Source organism: Cyanistes caeruleus, unplaced genomic scaffold (assembly GCF_971803275.1).
Source record: "Cyanistes caeruleus unplaced genomic scaffold, bCyaCae1.hap1.1 HAP1_SCAFFOLD_78, whole genome shotgun sequence".
NCBI lineage: Eukaryota > Metazoa > Chordata > Aves > Passeriformes > Paridae > Cyanistes > Cyanistes caeruleus.
Genome location: NW_028255889.1, coordinates 2,609,262 through 2,614,851, shown reverse-complemented (window position 1 = coordinate 2,614,851; position 5,590 = coordinate 2,609,262). Strand labels below are relative to the sequence as shown.

The window sequence follows — 5,590 nt, the reverse complement described above, 5'->3', positions numbered from 1 at the left end:
TATTTTTTCTCTTCTTTTTAAACATCCTCAGGGCTTCATATAATTCTATTTTATAGCAAAAAGACCACTAGCCAAACAAAGCTTTAAAGCAAATAGTCAGGCACTGATACATGGTAAAATGCTGATCTTTTTATCTTTTTTTTTTGACCATTTCTTATCAATGTTTTTTCTTCTTCTTTTCACTGCAATTGCATCACAAGTAAGGAGAAAGTAAAAAGGCCACAGTCCATCATCATTTTCATCATTTTACAGAAGTTTCGAAAAACTTTTGGGAATATGGATGGGCAAAATCAGAACTACAAAAACAGGAGGTGACTGCCAGTACCATCAGAAAGGAAAAGTGGGATTTTCTTGGAGAAAAAAATGCAATAACATTGATAAGCACCAAAAAATTTCCCAAATAAAATGAAAAATTTGGGCCCTCCCAGGCCTTGCTAACCTGTTGTGTTGGAATTTCTCCTATTCCACCTCCAAGTTATTATTTTCTCTCGCACTATTTTAGGAACGGCGAGGAGTATGACACTGACTCCCTTGGCTGCGTTGTCCAAGAGAGCAAAGTTTATTATTCTTAATCTTCTTTTATACACATGGTCGAGAAGGTCTGAGAGGTAAAACTCTTATTGCTCATTAAAGGTACACATCACCTTCATTGCTTAAGTGGAACACCAGCCCTCGACTAAACAACACCTGCCAATTGGTGTCCTTCAACAAGGACTGTTGGGATTCCTTCTTATGCTTTCCAGAGCGAGAAGCCTGTGTGACTTAGTTTCAGTTTTTTTAGACTCTGTGCTCCCTGCCTGCTTTCAGCATCCATACGCATCCAGTGCATTTGGTAGGAATGTCATCCTTTTTTTCCCTGCTTAAAAATTCTGTTTTTTCCCACTAACTTTCTGCTTGCTTCCACTGACATTTCCTCATTCCCAGCATTATCCGGTATTTTTCCAAATGATTTGTGTCCTTCCCCCCCCACCCCACCAGATGCCTGAAATCACATAAAAAAACCATTCCCAAAAATCTCAGAAGACTGAATCAGCACAACTTGTATCAGCACCATCACCGGAGTGTTCCTAGACAAATGGGCAGAATATTCGGGATGAGCATCCACTATTCAGCAGATCCATGAATTCCTGCAATGTGGAGCTGGAAAAAGCTGCTAAAATCAGGATTTTGCCATTCTGGGAGTGTTTTAGAGACAAGGTTTATTCCCATAGGGAATAAAATCCTTCCTGGATTGAACCAATCCATTTGGAAGGCTGCACACGGCTCACCTGGACTGGGAACAACTGGGGAAAAAATGGGAAAATCATGGATTACAAACATGATAGCTCCATCCCTCTGGAATGCTGCACATGGCTCACCTGAGCTGGGAAAAAGCAGAAAAGTCCTGGATCACACACCTGAGGGAGGGGTCTGTTAATCCTGGCTCATCCCACAAACTTCCATTCCTCAATCAGGGAAGGATGGATTAGGGAAATCCCCCGTCCAGGAGCACCTATGGCACCTCCCAAAAAACCATTTCCTTCTTTTTCCAATTCCAGGAACCAAATTACTGGATTATTTCCCATCAGGAAATGGGGTTAATTAAAGACCAGATTTTATTCCCAGCATTCCGGTCTCAAGAACTCCAGCCATTCTGCTGATTTCTATCCCAGGTGTGATTCAGAGGGTTGGGGTCTCCTGGAAAAGTGGATTGATGGATTCTTCCTTGAAATACCAAGGGCTCTGGTCCTGGCACATCCTGCCATTCTCACCCCCCTCAGATAAACCTGCTCCAATTTGGAGCTCCAGGGAAGCACCAGAGCAGCCAGCTACCAGGAACAAGGCAGATCAAACCTGGAGGCTGCTCATGGAGCTGGAGCAAGACGCACCTGGGAGCCCTCAGCAATCCAGCCAGCACCACATAGGCAGGAGGACACAGACGGTGCTGTCAGGCTGGGACAGGGCTTGTGCCTTCAGCACAACCACCAAAGGCCAAGGGCCTTCTGGCCATTTTCCCTGCACCACTGCACACCTGGGCAGCTTGCTGAGCACAAGCACCCTTTTCCCCCTCTTCCCCTATGCCCTGCAGACCCTGGGCAGCAAAAGAACAGTCTTGCAGTCTGTTTCTTAGAACACATCCTATATTTAAACACTACAGAAAACTGAAAACACGAAATGGACAGACTTGAAATAAATGGAAAATGCCTGCTGGATCAGGCGGCCACAGTAGACAGAGCCTCCCAGATCACGTCTCAGTGGAGCTCCAGCAGCACAGCCAGGCACAGCCCCATGGACGAGGCCGTGACCTCCATGCCCTGTGGAGCTGATCTCTCAGCCTCAGGAACACAGAGATTGGAGCACGGTCTCCTGCCCTGAGAAGGTCCAGGGTTTCACTGGCTAGGCTTCCCTCCTCAAGGCTGATGCCACCTGCCATGGCTTCAAGGGCTGGAAGAGAGAGCAACAGAGCCACGGTCAGATCCCAGACCTGCGGTGACCCAACGAGAGCCCCCTGCCAGGGCCATGCCAGCCCACTCTTGCCACGGCCAGGAGGGAGCAGGGACCAAGGGGATCAGCCCGAAGCTGCTGGCCACGAATGCCCCACGTACCCCTGAAATCTCGGTGTGCTCTGCCCACGCCGCCCCTCATCTACTCAGGGAGCAGAGCCCCCCGCAGCCGGGCCAGGGCTTGCAGCTCCCCCCGACAGCCGCCACTGTCAGCCCGCTGCCCTCACTCACCTTCGGAGATGAGCTGCAGCTCTGCCTGCTGCCCCCTCAGGAGCCGCCCGGCCATCCCTGGGAACACAGAGCCTGTCAGGGCCCCAGCGGCACAGCTCCCTGCCAGCGGCGCTGCCAGCCCTGGGGCCACACGCCCTCCTGGCCCGGCAGGGCTCAGCCCGGGCCCTTGCCGCATCCTGACTCAGCCCAAGGGCACGGCTGCCAGAGGCCGGCAGCGGCCCCGAGGGCAGCCGGGGCTCCAGGGCGCCGGGCCCGGGTGCCGCTGCCGGGGCAGCAGCCGCGGCTGGGCCCGAGCTGCGGCGGGGCGGGGAGGGAGCCCGGGCTCGGGGCTCACCCATGAACCTGATGGCCGCCGCTCGCAGGGACTCCTGTGGGCTCTGCAGGTACGGCAGGGCCCGGCGCAGGTGCTCGGCCGCTCGGCTCCTGTCCTGTGCCAGCTGCAGAGAGCGGCAGGAGAGAAGGGTTGGCTCCGGCTGTGCCCCAGCCCCGGCCTCCCGTGCCCGCCCAGCCCTGAGGCCCGGCCAGCCCCACACACTGGGCACCAGGGGCAGGGGGCTTCTCCAGCCTGAGGCTGGGGCTTGCAGGCCACCCTTACCAGGATGTCGCCCAACATCCACATGTTCTCCTGTTCCAGCTTCTGGAGATCCCTCCTCTTCAGGAACTTGGCTGCACAATGCAGCGTTTCCAGGGAGGCCTGGAGAGCAGCAGAGACCCAAAGTTGGCCCCACAGCCCAGGGCACAGGAGCCACGTCCCTGTGCCAAGGCCTGGAGGAGGCTGCGGCCGGCAAGGCACCAGGGCAGGAGGCAGCCCAGCTCCCTCCCAGAGCAACACCAGCAGCCCACGAATCCTCACCTCTGCCACACGCTGGTTCTCATCATGGCAATGGAAGAACAGGGGCAGGAGGCTCTGGCGCACAGGCATCTCCAGAGGATTTTTTCCCCTTCCCAAAAAGTCCATCGTACCTCGGAAGAGCCCTATAGAGAGCAGCTGGACCTGGCTATTCTCCTGTAAGAAAGGAAGGGTAAATGATGTTAGTTGATGTTAGCATTGTGTGCTCCAGGCTCACATTGGCACAGGCCTGAAAATCCACAGAGTACAAAGTGTCTGGGCAGCACTCAGTGCCCGTGGCTGAGGGCACAGAGCCTTACGTGGTCAAAGAGCGGCAGGAGCGCCTCAGCCAGCTGCAGGGCAATGGGGCTGGGTACCACGATGTATTTGTAGGTGAATATAACGCTGAGTATGATGAGTGACATCCCAATTATGTCTGCATCTTTGTCCTGAAGTAGGTCCATGAGTGTTTCAGTCAGGCTCCACATTTTTTTCGCCTGTGTGGAACACAAGTGTGTGAAATCGCAGCTTGCTGCTGTGGCAGACCCCAGAGTGCAAAGGCCAGTCCCAAAGCACTGGGGCAGCTGAAGCAGGAGGCAGGAGAGCTGGGAGCAGCTGCCTCAGAGCTCCAAGCCCAGCCAAGCCCAAGTGACTGCATTCCCCAGCTTCAGCCACTGTCCCCTTCTCACCATGGAGGGATGGTCAATGAACCTGAGAAGGGCCCTGAGCGCCAGGTGACACCTCTCCCTGCACTCGCTCTGCAGGCACCTTGAGGAGACCTGCACAACACTGTCAGTGCATTCACTGGAGTCCAGGTACTCTGGGATCTGAAAGGCACAGGGCAGTGACAGGGAAGCCAGCCGGCAGAAGCCTGGAACCGCACAGGGCCGGGCCCAGGCAGCAGCACAGGGCACGGGCAGCGTCCCAGGCAGCTGGGGCTATGAGAGGGCAGAGAGCTGGCAGGCAGCTCAGGGAGGTAGTGCTGGCCATCAGGCTCACCTCCACAAGGAATGCCAGGGCAGGCAGATCCCAGCGTGGCTCTTGTGTGCTGAGCAGCCAGAGGAAGTGCAATGCAATTCTGGAACACAACCCTAGAGAAGCATGGCGCATCTCCCTGGCAGGGTAAAAATGGGACCAGGACCCTGAGCAAATCTCTGCCAGGGGACTCACTCCCATGGGCCTGGTCTTTCTCCCCAAGGATGTGAGTGGACGTGGGCTCCTTGGGAGGCAGCTCCTTGTGGGCTCTTTCCTCTCCCAGCCTTTTCCCAGTCTGCTTGACCATCCCTTGCTAACAAGGCCCTCTGGCCCACAAGCACGGGGACGGTGTTGGGCCAGGCCCTGGGCCCAGAAATGGCAGAAATGCCAGAGGCAGTGGGGAGAAGGGGGTCTCACCTGGCCAGCAGACCCACGGCACAGTGGTGGGTGTTAGCACACAGCAGCGTGTCCCAGCCACACTTGTGCTCCATTGACAGCACCACTTCCTCATGGTGCATTTGGCAGAGGAGAGACTTGAGGGTCTGCACTGCAAACCTGTGTGCACAGCAAAGTCCAGGTCATGCTGGGAGCACTGGCTTCTGCCCTTGAGATGTGGCAGGGGCAGGAGGACTGGGATGGAGCACCTGTTGGGGCTGGTGGCAAAGCCATGTTCTTCCTGGCATCTCTTCCAGAAGTTCCAGCCCTCCTCTGGCATCTGTTCTGTGCTGAAGAACACTTGGAGGAGCAGATGCACAAAGAGCTGGGGGAAATACACTGTTAAAGCTTCTGGCCAGCAGGGCACCTGGAGGATCTTCCACATCACCACAGTTGCCTGCAGGGGACAAAGCAGTCTCAGACAGCGCTCAGTGTCCAGGTGTCCGTGTAGCAGGGCCTGAATGTGGCAGGGAGAGGCCGGGGAAGACGCAGGGAGAGAACCTGGCCTGGTGGCCCTGAAGCTGCCCCTAGGCCAGGTTTCAGCCCAGTGCCTGAGGCAGGGAGATGCAGTGGGGGAAGGAGGGTGCAGAGCTGCTGGAGAGGCAGCCTTGGGGTGAGTGCAGGCCAGTTCCAGAAA

General features: G+C 55.5%; 1 long non-coding RNA gene across 1 annotated transcript; it reads right to left on the bottom strand.

Moving 5' to 3' along the window:
- Positions 1–2,102: 2,102 nt before the first annotated feature.
- On the bottom strand, positions 2,103–2,803 carry LOC147646868 (uncharacterized). Its single transcript, XR_015281796.1, has 2 exons — positions 2,715–2,803; positions 2,103–2,424 (listed from the first exon to the last, which is right to left on the bottom strand). It is a non-coding gene; the product is annotated as an uncharacterized LOC147646868 (long non-coding RNA).
- Between the last annotated feature and the right edge of the window lie 2,787 nt (positions 2,804–5,590).